The sequence below is a fragment of the Petaurus breviceps genome, unplaced genomic scaffold (assembly GCF_028583685.1).
Source record: "Petaurus breviceps papuanus isolate PSGF00001 unplaced genomic scaffold, PetGlider_PUasm1.0 186, whole genome shotgun sequence".
Classification (NCBI taxonomy): domain Eukaryota; kingdom Metazoa; phylum Chordata; class Mammalia; order Diprotodontia; family Petauridae; genus Petaurus; species Petaurus breviceps.
The window spans coordinates 53,460,537-53,475,525 of record NW_027185798.1 but is presented as its reverse complement, the minus strand read 5'-3'; the positions used below and the strand labels follow the sequence as shown (position 1 = coordinate 53,475,525).

The 14,989-nt window shown below is 36.1% G+C and overlaps 1 long non-coding RNA gene across 1 annotated transcript in view; it reads right to left on the bottom strand.

The window, feature by feature from the left end:
* The window catches only part of LOC138162194 (uncharacterized), a 33,707-nt gene extending 21,420 nt beyond the window's left edge, over positions 1-12,287 (bottom strand). The window contains exon 1 of the long non-coding RNA XR_011168573.1: positions 11,984-12,287. This is a non-coding gene — a long non-coding RNA (uncharacterized lncRNA). The remainder of the gene's footprint in view (positions 1-11,983) is intronic.
* Between the last annotated feature and the right edge of the window lie 2,702 nt (positions 12,288-14,989).

Here is a 14,989-nt window from a genome sequence, read left to right as displayed (position 1 = left end):
AGGATGCCCAGGGCATGCTTTTATCCAAATTGCTGATAAATGTGTTACTGTGCAGGGTCAAATCTAGATCCATTTGACATTTTCCTAGAGTCTTCTTGACAAGTTGAAACGGTACCACTAATGACTACACATTGGGTCTGTCCAAATTAGTTTAATTATATCATCATCTACTTCATATATACCCACACTTTTCTACTTCTAACAACAGCATTATAACAAATATTCATAGTTGAACAAAATAAAATTCTGTATCAGCAGTGTTTGAAAATATATGTCTCACTCTCACTATGAATCTTGATTCCATCCCTTTTTTCTGTAAGGTAGTGTATAGCACATTTTATCCTTGTTTCTCTGAAATTGTGGTTGGTCATTGGATTGGTTTTTATTGAATAGATTTTTCTCTTTTTGCCTACAATTCCTTCAATATTTTTCAGGTTTCTCTGAAACTCTTCATTTAGGTGAATGTATACCTTACAATTTCATAGAAATTATTGATTATTTCATTCAATTTTAACTGACTCTTATTCTTTCTAAGTAAATAACCATACCATCTGTAATAATACCTGTCTTTGTTGCCTATACTTGTTTCCTCAATTTCTTTTTCTTATCTCATTGCTTATAATTATTATTTCTATCACTATATCAAATAGGAATGATGATAATACATATCCTTTCATTACCAGTAATCTTACTGGAAAGGTCTTTACTTTGTCTCTGTTACTGATTATATTGGTTCTTGGTACTAGGTAGGTACTACTTGACACTATTGTTTTGAAGGAAGAAATGAACATTAAGGCTATTCATGAAGTTTTTATCTGTTCTCTCTTTGGCAAAGAGAAAACTCCAACAAATATCTGAATAATTTTAATCTACTAATTATTATATTGTACCTTCATGCTATACTTGTGATCTTTTGCCTAAATATGTTTAATTTTCTATTTCTCCAAGTGAACTGTGGTATACTCCCATGGTGCTAACAAAATTCATGTCTATTTTTTTACCTCCCTTTCTATTCTTCTCATTCATTTCCAACCAGTTCTAATTATCAAGGTTCCAATCTCTACCTAATAGATTTTCTCTGATATATTGCTTCCTGCCCTTTATGTACCCGTTTCTTTTGAATAAGCCCAAATGTGATTCTCTAACGTTTGGGAATTTTTAGACAGACATTTGAGGCCATGTATTATGACAATCAGTTCACCAGCATTTATAAAATAACTACTATTTCTTAGGCATTGTTAGACACTGTTACAAGTCCACTGATTCTCCAGCAATATGTAGTAACCTGAATATTCCTCTCTTCAGATGGACAGCTCTTAATTGATAGGAGTCTGGCCAGTGTCCCAAGAAGTCTGGTTAAAATGAACTGACTTTTCTTTTAAAGCAGAATGTGTTGCAAAGACACTTAACTTCCCATTCTCTATCAATGTAATGGCAAGCAAACAAGTACTTACTGCCTTGTTTCAGTTTAACCTTGCCCTTGATTATATCAAGTCTTTGTTAAGAAACAGAATTTGTGTAACCCACAGTGGGATGAACTTGCTGATGTAACAGGAAGGGGAAGAACAGGGAGGAGCTAATGACCCTATATAAGGAGAAGCCCAAGCTGTGCTAGAGCAGAACTGAGAAGGGTAACAGTTGTGGAGGCCAGGCACTCTGTCTGTTCAGTTTTGTTTCTGATACTTTGTACAGAAACCCTGGAATATTCTGGAAGCTCTAAAAGATGATTTTCTTTTTGTTTATTTACAGAAGTCATAGAGGAGGGTTTCAGAGGTCCTGGGACTTTACTGATGATTTGTGTTGATTTCTAGGTCTTTGTTTGTGGGTCTCTGTTGATTTCACAGGCAGATAGTAAATTGATGATGGTGCTGGCAATGTGCATGAATGTTGCTTTGGCTTTGTGAAACGTTGTCTTCCCAGAAACAGAAAGGATTTGAGGTAGACTGGACACTGTGAGTTTCAATATGGAACTGGACAAAGATCTGGATGAGAAACTGAGAGCTGCCTACCTATGAATCAAGGTGATGATTGGGTAGATTCAGGCAGGAGCTGGACCCATGGAAGAGGAACCATGGAATTTGGGACCCAGCCCAAAACCAAGATGAAAAGACCTCCACTTGGGTAATTAATGTTGACTGAAAAGATCATATTTTACTGTGGCTTAGGGATGGGTGAACTTTGTACTCTGTACCTTGTACCTCTTAAGGATAATTGAATTAAGGATGATTGTAAACTAATCTCCAATCAAGACGAAAGAAGACTTTTTGACTTACAGATTGAGACAATGTGACCTAGGGGTCGAGAACTTTAACCTTTGTACTTTGTGTCCCTTAAGAAGGCTTGCTCCTTAAGGATAACTGAGTTAAGGACTTACTGAATAATATCTTTTGTTTAAAACTATGTGGCCACTTTGGTGAAAACCATATGGCCCCTCTTGTGATAAATTTTAATGTTACAACATTTTGCATGCTTTGGTTTCTGTGAATGTTTTTGCCTTTGTTTACTACTGAATAGAGAGCTCACCATACTATGTAATCAGATCCTTAGAGCTATCCACAGCAGCAGTCCTCTGAAAAGCTGCTAGTGCTTGGTTTTACAATTGGCAAAACCTAGTTGGGAGGAATGCTTTTCCCTGGTATTTGTGTGTGTGTGTGTGTGTGTGTGTGTATGCACACACAATAAATACAAGGTAACTGAGGAAGGAGTTACACTTCATATACAAATGGGAGTTAGCAAATAATATTTCTACAGTCAGTCACTAAGCATTTATTAAGTGCCTGTTATCGTCCAGGTATTTGTTAAGCGTTTGGTGTTACAAAGGAAGGCAAAAAATGAGCAAATACTATTAAAGAGTTGACAATCTAATAGGGAAGAGAAAATGAAAACAATTTCATACAAACAAAAGACAAATTGGAAATAATCAAGAAAGGGAAGACACTAAAAAGAAGATACTTTACCAGAAACTTTATGGAAGCTAGGAGTTGGAAATGAAGAGGGCAAGAGTTCCTGGTCTCTGGGACAACCACTGAAGAGAGGAACAGTAAGGTGGCCAATATGAGAGTATGCAGAGAAGAATGAGGTATAAGAATATGGGGAAAGTAGCAAAGGACCAAGTTGTGAAGGTCTTTAAAAGCTAAACAGAGGACTTTATTTATGATCTTTGAGGTATTTACTGTCATATTTCCAACCTACTATTGATGAGCCTCTATATTTAGCAAGACTGGTCCACAGAAAAGTCACAGTTAGTTTCTAGGAGCATAACCTGGAAGAATTTTCACTCTGAGTAATATCCTTTGAGATCCCATTGTTATTAGCATGTCTTAATGAGGTATTAGAGTACAATTTTGTGCAAGACAATGTGCTTAGGGGAAAATAGGGGATGTTGTTTTCATCAAAAAGGGGGAGGAGATTGATATTTTTGAAGATGTTTGTTTCAAAGGAATAATGCTAAAAATTTAGCCTAGCGCTCTTTCGATTCAAAACTTTAAATGGCTCCCTGTTAAATTCCACATATTTTAAAAATTCTATGTCTGCCATAATCTGACGTCAACCAATATTTCCAGCCATATCTGATACAAGCATGAGTTCTATGCTTCAGCCAAAACCATACATTGAATATTATGTTCTGTCTCATTTCTTTGCTCACACCACTTCTTGAATGTGTCCTTAGTGATTTCCCTTCTCTTATCTGCTCATTCTCTTATATGCTATTATCCAAAGTTTAAATCCATTGTCACCTCATCCAGGGAGCCTTCCCTGGTCCTTCTCAATTCTCTCATAAAATTTTGCTCATACTTCCCATATGCATTTATTTGTTTTTATGTTTTTACATACATACCTACTAGATTAAAAATCTCCATGAAACTTAATAATAGGGCTTGGTCTCATATAAATAATACTTTTTTTTTCTTTTTCCCCTTTACAAATCAATTGCTTTAAGAAAATTTTAATCTTATTCTTAGTTTTATTTTGTTATTAAATCATATTCATTTCTGAATATGTATCCTGCTCCTTTTTTTGACCTGGGGAAAATGCATTTTAACAAAAACCATGAAAGTAAAAGTTTCAAAAACTCTCACAATTATCTCCAATATCTATTAAGTCCCACAATATCTATGTTCCTCTATCTTTGAAATTAGAGGAAATAATATATTTCCTTAATGTTTCTTCAAATTTGAATTGGCTCATTATTATAATTTCCATAGACAATACATCCACTTCTCATCACATATAAAACTACCACTATGGATGAGGCCCTGTAGCAGCAAGCACCCCAAGCGCGTCCTCAGGGTTTGCTGCCCATACAGGTTCTTAGATCTGCTTTGTTAAAGGAAAGCAGCTCAAAATGGGTCAACAAGCTTACTTTAATCAGTCAGACATATATTGTTTACCTTGTTCAGGGGAAAAAGGTCAGCACCCCAAACTTCAGAATATACAGACAGAATTATCAAGACATTAACAGATCAAGTAGACAGCTTTCCAAACTGTCCAACCATTACATCCATACCCAGTCAACATCTGGGTTTCCACATCTGGGTTTTTTCAAAGCCGGGGGACTCTCAACAACGGCTTCCCAGAATTCAGATCAAATCACAGAACACTTCTCAAAGTGAGTCCCAAAACAAAGCTACACATCAGGGCTTATATAGCCTTCTCCTGGCTCAGAGAATGTAACAACCTTTTGGACCCACTGGCCAATCAAAAAGTATCTACTGAAAAACAAGCCTCCCTCCCCAGGCTTCTGGTGCACTTTAGCCTAGGGGCAGGGAAGATCTTTAAAATTTACATTCGCATTACAGGCCCTTATTGCTTCTTGCTAGGACTCTTAAAATAGTCTTCATTTGTCTCCCTGTCTCACATTTTCCTTTAGAAGTACAGAATTTTATCTGGGACTTGAAAGAAGTTGGGAAAGGCAAGGAGCAGAGATGAGGAAGGAGAGCATTCCAGAAATTGAGGGCAGCCATTGAAAATGCCTATGGTTCAGAGATGTAGTGTCTTGTGCAGGAACAGTATGGAAGCTATGTGGGTGCAGTGTATTAAAGTACTGGAAATGTTGAAGGGGTAGCTTATAAAAAGTTTGAATGCTTGAGATTTGATCCTCAAATAGAGGAGTACTCTCTCAACTAGAAGTCTACTTACAGGGAAAAGAAGGAAATAAAAAATGTCACATTGCATCAGACCAATGATCCAACAGGTTTGGTCTTTTCCTTTTTACCAAGGAAGTGAAGTAAAAAAGCACTGTGCAAGTGACTACAGCTAAATTGTATTTTAAACTATTCCTAGCTTTTAATTTCGAGTCTTTCTGAGTTTATATTTAAGGTTTCAGAACTCAAACTTCACATAAAATAATTTGTGTACATGTATATGTATAGGTATGTGTGTATGTACACACACATATATATACATTCATACTTCATACATATGTATATATGCACATACATAATTATAGCTAAGTGGTGCAGTGGAGGGAGTGTCAGACCTGGAGTCAGGAATATTCATCTTTGTGAGTTCAAGTCTTGCCTCAGACACTTACTGGCTATGTGATCCTGAGTAACTCACTTAACACTGTTTTACCTCAGTTTCCTCATCTCTGAAATAAACTGGAGAAGGAAATGGCAAACCATTCCATTGTCTTTGCCGAGAAAACTCCAAATGACGTCATAAAGGGTTGGGAATGACTGAAAGGAATAAATAACAATAACAACAGCAAAAATTTATACATAATATGAAATTCAAATATTACTAAAAAGTTAAAAAAACTAGTATATTGTATCATTTATTCACCAACTTATTTCCAGTAATTTGCTATGAGGAATGGGGACTTAGATTAGAAGCCATTTCTTACAGTTCTGGGACTATATATATTACTCACATTCACCTATGCAAGCCATGCTTTAAACTTTTGGTTGACAAATTAATTCAGTATTTTTTATCAGTGACTTCCATGAATTGTCTCCTGACTTAGTTGAGGCATTTAGGCAACCTGAGCCTCATAGTTTTTATCTTTCAGTATAGAGAACATATATGTGGTTCCGTGTCTGAATGTTCTGACAATTCATATGAACCTAGTTGTAAAATATCTTGTGCCCCTTCAAGAGAAACATACTTGATAAATATAAGTATATCACATTAAATTATGAAGCAAATTCTGTTGCCATGGTAACTTTTTGGGAAGCATGCTTTATTTTCAAAGTATTTAGCCTACTGTACTGAACCTCAAATGTAGACTGTAACAAAATGTTGATATCAGACCTCATTACACATTCCTGCCTTTATATAGGTCATCTTTGAATCAATGTGATTTATCAAGGTATGGTAAGAGCTTATTACACATTAAAAGTTTTTTTTTAATTTTTAAATTAAATTAATTTAATCTAATTTAAATTGAATATATTTAAATTAAATTGAAAATAGGTTTACTATTGGTAATACCTACATTGTAAAATGTGGGCCAATAGACAGAGGCTTCTATCAGATGACATTTTAATATTGATAATAGGTATCATTTAAAATGGTCAGATTGTTTTTTGGGATTTTTTTATTGGCTTTTTTATTTTTCTTTTAAGACAGAAAGAATAAAACATCTATTAGAAATAGGCTGGACGTAAGTTAGGCTTATCTCGACATTTTGATTTAATTCAAATGTAGGCATATAACATATTTCTATTACCATGTGGCAGCCAGGGGATTTGTAGAGTAATATTGTCAGTATCCTAAGATCTAGCACAATCACACCCTCTGTATTAATAACCTAGCTCATTTGAATTTACAGATTAAAAATACATTAAACAGCATTGTTATTTCAAAGAAAAATCTGTTACGACTAACAATGGAGCTTACTGGCTTTTCATGACTATACTGTAGACAAGGAAAAATAGCAGGCTACCTCTGCTGCCTAAAAAGGTGAGAAGCCCCAACCTTGATGACTTCTAGCATACCCATGCTCCTGTATCTGAAAGGCAGCACCCCCTGTGTTAGAAAGGTACAGAACTCTCAGCTTGGAACTTTCCTTTTGCTTTTGTCCTCTTTTCTCAGGTCAAAATTAATGAACTTTGATTTTGCTCTGTGAATGTAGAATTTAGAGATTTTTCAGTATAATCTCCTATATCCTTAAAGCTTTCTGGAGATTTGCTGGAGAAAGTATTCATATTACAGTTTATATGCATGACCTCAGGCTGGCATTTAAAGCAGAGCCCTTCACCATATGTTTCCCACTTACCCTTCCAGATTCATTTTGTGTTACCCTCCTTCCAGCTGTTTTCCAGAGAAAAACTGATTCAAGAACTCTTTCATATCTACAGTATTCCCTGTCTCTGTGACCTTGAAAAAGTAGACCCTACGTCAGGAATGCATTCTCTTCTCTTCTGCCCTGTGAGATTATAGTTTCCTTCAAAATACAACTTAGGTGCTACCTCAGACACATAACTTGATGATTACTATGCTCTCCATCTTGAAATTCTTTATATATACACTATGTATATACCCAAGAAGAAGATCTACTCCTTGAAGGGCAAGCTTTTTAATTCCAAGGAGCTAGCACAGAGACCTGTATTTTAAAATAAAGCAAAACCAGCCCAACTTGGACACAGACACACACACACACACACACACATACACACCTGTAATACCAGTTCCTGGATTAGAGTGAGGCGGGTGGATATCTTGAGCTCTGGAATTCTGAACTTCAGTACACTAAGTCAATCACTGTTAACACTAAGTTGGGCATTAAGATGGCGAAGTGCGGAAAAAAAAAAAGATGGTGAAGTACACTAGGGAGGTGGAGAAAGGTAGGGACAGTCAAATCTCCAGTGACAATCAATATAGTGATCAACTTGTGAGTATCTTCAATTTTCAGCTTGGGTGAAGTGGGGATATTCTAAAACAAAATAAGTCAATACAACAACCTAAAGACAAACCAAGCCCAAACAATAAGACACCTGCTTATTAGAGTGAAATGAATGGACATTTTGAGTATGTCTGATCCATCTTTGGGTATAAGTGAGACCAGATAACCATTGAAATCTCTTGCAACTATTAAATTTCATGATTCTCTGACCCCACTCAGATATCACAATAAGTATTGGGAATTTGATTTCTCCAGTGTCATAAGTTTAAAAGCTACTTATCATTGACCTGGAGATGAGAATTCTGGCCTGTAATTTTAAAAAACAACATCTATAAATCAAACATATAAGTTCTTAAAAAATCATACAGTGTAGAGTTAGAAGGGACAATAGAGATTATCTGGGTAGTTGAATATTCTCATTTTGCTAATATGACAACTATTACACAGAATGTTTAAGTGATTTGCAGAAGAACATATATGTAGTATGGTGAAGATTGAAGATCTGTATGTCAGTATTCTGACTGCAAAAACACTAAATATCCTTCCTCCTTACCTCCTCTTCCTATGTTCTGTTTTTCTTCGAGACTTATATAAAATTTTCACCTTCTATAGGAGACTTTTTTCAATCCCCACTCACTGCTACTTCCTTCTTCACTATGGTTACTTCAGTCATTTTGACTTTTTTCCTGCCACTGGACTTCCATAACTCAGGAAGATGGCATAAGGCTGACAGCTTTGCATAACTCTTCCTCACTTATATCCAATTCTTGAGCAAATCAAGATATCATTTGTACTGTTGTCTTTGAAAACCAAGGACAAATAACATGATAACAACCTTCCATCTGCTCTGTATGGACCATGTATGTACCTATTTATCTCCCAGATTAGAATATTGTCTCCCAAATAGGTATGTGAACTTCTTGTAGACATGGGCTACATTTTTTTTCCTGTATTCTCAGTGCTTAAAACTATTTTTGTAATGTAGAAAGCATTTAATAAATCCTTTTTCCTGATTTATATATTTTTTCTAACCAACCATATTTTCTTTGCTACCAATCTTTTCCTTTCTTCTCTTTTAGGAGCTGGTGAACAAATCCGATGCAGGTAAAAGAAATCCCAATTTGGATCACTGTAGAAAATAACAGATTGGAAGTGATATTGCCAGACAGCAATGCCAAGGCAATTAGAAGCATGAATTTCCCACTGATCTTTCCAAATTGGGCATTGAGAAACACACACAAACATCCAAATGGTTGAATGGGCATATAATGGACCACCTACAACAATGCAAGTACATTGTACATATTAACTGTTGTGGGAATGGGGGGGGGGGAAGATAAACTTAGAAGAAACCAAACCAAACGGCATATATGGCTTTGAGTTCAGACTCACAACCACAAATCTCTCATGACCTCGAATTCTGTGGGAATGTATGCTGCATCTGGAAAAGGGGTCAGACTTGTGTCCTCTGGTATTGAACAGAATTGACACAGACAAATTTAAGGACAACTGATAAGAAAACACAAATGAACATCATGGAATTAGCCCCATGACTATTAAACCATTTAATAAAAATTATGTTGTTTTTTTTTTTGCTTTCACTTTTTCATTTTATTATCCTTTGCTTTTGAAGAAGACATGAGTTTAAAAGAAAACATAAAACGGGACAGTTTAATATATTTATATCATTTATCTTGAGAGGGAGCATGACATGATGCATAGAGGGCCAGCCTCAGAGTGAAGGAAACTGAAGTTGAAATTCTACCTTTGAACTTCAGAACTTAGTGATTATGTGTTGTTGGACAATTCCCTTGCCTTCTCAGTAACAATTCAGCAATTCTCTAAGTCTGTATGTTGCAGAGCATTTGAAGACATCATCTCATTGGTAACTCCTTGTCCAAATAAAGTCACAAGAATGTCCCACACACATGTCTATGTGTGTGTCTATGTATGTATAGGTTTGGTTGTTGAGAAATTTGAGTCATTTAAAACCTTTGAATTATATACAAGTATGGATTCTGAAAATTGGTATTTGCTCAAACCAAAACTCTGTTTTTAATATATGAACTTTAGTCTTTTATCAAAATATAGTACAGTAGCAGTCTCAAAAAAAATCATTAACAGTAAAATACTGTCCAAAGTTTTTATAAAAGAATATTTTTTGTAACCATAAAACACTGCCAGATGCCCAACAGGGACTGCACACTATGTTGGAACAAAAATAGTCCTGAGATATACTTTCAAAGTTGAGCACCTGCTGTAAAATAACCATCTGCGTTTAACTGTAATTTAATTATAGGTTCATTCCTTTTGTGTACACTGGAAGGTTCTCGTAGGTCTTCCCCAGTTGGTCGGCAATCAACTTTTGGCATTTTGTAAAAGAAACAGGCATGTTCTCTTAATAACACCTGCTAACTCTGTCTCACTGCACTTTTTATAAGGGACTTCTGGGATTTCATGGTGGCATTGATAGGCAAAATAAAATTATTAAACCGGGAATCAAAAGCTGCATTAATTAATCATCTGCCTTAGAAAGCTGATGCCCTTGGTTTGCTGTAGGCTATGACTCTGTCTACATGTGCAAAATGACATGGAGAATTAAGGCAATTACCTGGATTACTCAGGTGTCCAAACACTTTGGGCTTATTCTAGTATTTCATAGGTTAGTGTATAGGATTCCTTGGCCTGGATTATTCAGAAAACTGTTTCAATTCTCTTTCCTTTGTGATTAATGGTGCATTTGCCTCTGTCTACATTTTATAAGATGTTTAAATAGTCATACATATATGAGTATTTTATACACACACATATCACAATCTCTATATCTATCTATCATTCATCTATCTATCTATAATCAAGAATTGTTCAAAATAACAGGTAAAATTTATACTTTAATACTCTCAGATTTTTATAAGTACTAAGATAAAGAAACAAATGCATGATCATTGCATATCAAATTTCTGAGCCTAAAGGGACCAGTTAATCCAAAATGTATTTGTACAATAATTCCCTCACTATGATAATTTCCAAGGTGGTATTCAGTCTCCATTTGGACCCTCACTGACCAGAAGCTCAATACCCACCAAGGCAGTCCATTCCATTTCTGTATAACATATTTAAAAGAAAACTTTCCCTATATTCAACCTAAATTTCTTTCTTTGAATTCTCTCCATTCTAATGTTGTCCTTTGAGAATAAACAGAACAAGTCTAATCCTGTCTTCCATGTGACAATTCTACAAATAATTGAAGAAAACTAAAATATCCTTCCTAAGCAATCAGCAATTAAACAGCAATCAATAAATATTTGGAAAACACTGTGTGCCATGGATTCTCCTAAGCAAGGCGAAAGGTGAATACAAAGAAAAAGAAAAAAAAGAGCTAGCTTTCTAATGGAGGAGACATGTATAAAACTGTACATACGGGATAAATAAAGAATGTTTAAAAAGTGACATTAGAAGTTATGGTACTAGATCTATCTTCCCCATACTAGTCTTTCCCATTTTCTCCAAGTGGTTATCATATTATGTGATGAAGAGACCCTTTACAATCCTAGTTGCCATCCTCTGGATTCTTTCCATATTTTAAATATCTTGAAAATAAGGTGAGACCAGGGCAGAACACAATACCAGCATAATCTTGGGTGCTCTGCATCTCTTAAACCATAGCAAGACTATATTACCTCTTTTCACTTCCATATTGCTATTGATAGATGTTGACCTTGTAGTTGATTAAAACCCCAATATTTTGAAATGAATCTGTGTATAGCCATACCTCACTGTGGACATTATACCTATAAAAGCAATTACTCACAATGTAAGTAAAAAACTGTACCTTTATCCACATTCAAGTTCATCTCATTTGATTTGAACAACTTTTCTAGCTTGTAAAATTATTTTAAATTCTGAATCTCTCATCCAAAGTATTAGCAAAATATTTCAACTTTGTTTCACCTGAAATTTTACAAGCATGCCCAGATGATCATAAAATTATAGATTTAGTGGTCAAAGAGATCTTTGAAGGCAATAATTTCAATCACTTTCTTATACAGATGGAGAAACTACAGTATAAAATTTATATGACTTGTTCAAGGTCAATAGAAAATAAATGTCTACAATGATATTTGAACTTAGTCCTACCTGACTGTAAGTCCAAGGCCTGCCTGCTATGCCATGATGTCATGTATGACTTTATCTAAGCTATTGATAAAAAAGCTTCAGTCACGTTTAGCTCTTTGGTGTACTGCACTGAAAATTTCCTTCTCGGATGTGTAAAAAAAATATCCACTTTATATAGGCTGGTATGGTTTTATTTTGAAGAAGCCATTCCCAGGATTTTGATGGTTGGGAAAAAAAAAACATGAGGCAGCATGATATTGAGGCGTTTTAAAGTGAAGAATTGGGTATAAGAGGGAGCTTGTGATGAATGGCATATATTCTGAATTCAAGTAAAGTATAAGAAAGGTATTCTGGTGAGAGAAAGTGAAGAGTGGGTGGAATAGATGTGTCGATGACAGAAAAGAAAGTTTGGAACAGCTGCTGTGGTAAGTGCCATAAAGAGTCAATCAGGGAAGAATAACATGATTAGTGTGAAACAGAAAGAGACCGAGTGATATTAAATAACATATTTAGAGTGAACATTCAACAAGTCTATGTGACTTCCTCCAGCTGTACTTAGCAACACATGAGAAAGCAGAGAAAACAGATGGTGGGAGAAAACCAGGATTAGGTTTTGGAAATGTATGAATGGTGTTAGGATAATGGGGCAGGACATTTAAGTGAAGAGAACAATGTAAAATGAAGTAACTGAACTCTAGGACTGTTCTTTTTGTTCTTTTTTTTTAAATAACGTTAGAAAGTAAGAGAAGAATGAGGATGATGACCTGGGAAAGTGAATACTGGTAAATTGAAAGGAGGCTGTGGTGAGAATTGACAATAAGCTAGAGGGTTGAGTCACAGGGAAAGATGGAACAAACAGAGGTTATTTTCTAATAGAGGAATTGGATTTAAGAGTTATGAAAATAGAACACTTGTGGATGATGATATAAGGTCAAGAATTTGGTCACCCCTGAGTGTGATTAAAGTGGTACAAATCACAGAAACTAAGAAAGATGGTGAATTGGAAAGCACGGGTACTTGAGAAGATATTAATATATAAACTAAAATTTCCAGCTATAAGGCCACATTCTGCTCTCTTCTTCATGAAGCTATGTTGGCCCTTGGTTATCATATTTCCTCTATCATATGTTCATCAAACATCTTTCCAGATTATTGCCAGGAATAACAGAGAAGTTGACTGATTTATAGCATGCATAATCCATTCTCTGACTTTTTAATGAAAATCTGGATAAAATTTGACTTTCTATGGTTCTGTATGTTACACTTCTTTCCTCTTATGATCTTTCAGAATCACTGAAAGTAGCTTAATAGCCACACATGTCAATTGTTTTCTTTACTCAAGATTTCATTTGGTTTATTTGACTTACACTTATCAAAGATGACTAGATGAGTATTGGAAATTGCTATATATAGGCAGTTATACTGTTGGACATTGAGTCAGAAAGAACTAAGTTTGAATCCAAAAACATGTCTGACCCTTGTCCTGTCATTAAATCTATTTGAATCTCAATTTCTTTATCTGTAAGTGACAGCACCTACCTCACAGGATTATGAGGATTAAATGAGAAACCAAGTTCAGTGTGTTGCAGGCCTTAATGCAAGCCTACATAAATGCTACTTATTATTATTGAATTATGGTTATTTGTGTTTTGTCCATTCTGGAAGCATATCATTCTCTTTGGAAGAGAAAGGTGAAATTGCATTATTTGAAAAGCAGTTTTCATTATCCCGACCATCCAAATTCTATCTCTATTTTTTATATTTTCATTTTTCTTAATGTAACTAAAGAAAGCCTTTTTATTCTCTGTTTTTCTTAGCAGATAACTCATTCTGTGAGTTATCCTAGATGTCACAAGTCTTAAAAAATGCTACTACACCTTTGTATCCATACCCCATTACTCTCTCTCTCCCTTTGGTCTCCTATGTATATATTTTAAACTGTGCATTTACAAAAATGTCTCTAGACAATTGATAATTGTTACTCTTTACCACTCTTTACAATTATTATTCTTTGTGTCTTCAGAATAACTTTCTTAAGAATTTGGGGGGGTGGAGTCAAGATGCACAGTTGAAGCAGGACCTCCCTGCTGCTCCGTCTTCCACCTTCCCCAATCCATGTAAGGGGACTCTGAACAAACTTTGGAGCTGCAGAACCCACAAACTGACACAGAGAAGCTAACCTCTGACTGAGGACAGCCCGGCAGGCCAGCAGGAATTGGCCAGTGTAGTGCTCTGGGAACTGAGCCCAGCCCCATTCCAAGGCTTTAGCCCCAGGGTGGGCCTGACCAGTCACTGCCCAGAGCAACTCCAGATCAACAGCAGCTGTGGCCTTTTCCAGATTTATCAACACATAGATGCGAAGGACAAAGTGAGAGGTCAGTGCAGTCTGGACTTTGGCACCCAGTAAGTGAGAGTGCATGGCTTTTGCCCCCGGGGCGAGAAGCGGCTGAGACATCTACACAGACAGCCAACACTACATGGCAGCTTCAACTCCTGGCCTGCAGAGTGTAGGGGGACCAAGCACCAGTCGGAGGGGTAATTGCTCTTGCTTTAAACTTCTTGGATCTGCATTGCAGTCTAGGGTGGAGGTCCTGGGGTGTGTGTCCCCCTTGCCAGAGTGTGTGAAGACCTCAGATACGACACCCATCTAATACCTCCTGCAGCTGAGAAAACCCTAGCATTTGGGACGAAAGATCCCCTGTCTGGTGGCAGAGTCCTACTGTGGCAAAAAGCCCAGGGGTCAAGTGACTGAGGGGCAACATGATGAGGCAAAGGAAAAAAAGCAGACAGAAGATTCCAATGTTAGACTCCTATTTTGGGGATAAAAAGGAGCAAAGCACGGAACAGGAGGAAGACAGTGAAGTCAGAACTCCTGCACCCAAAGCTTCAAAGGAAAATACGAGCTGGTTACAGGCCATAGAGGACCTTAAGAAGCAGATAAGAGAAGTGGAAGAAAAATTAGGAAGAGAAATGATAACAATACACGAAAATTACAAAATGAGAGTCAACAGCCTGACTGAGGAAAAT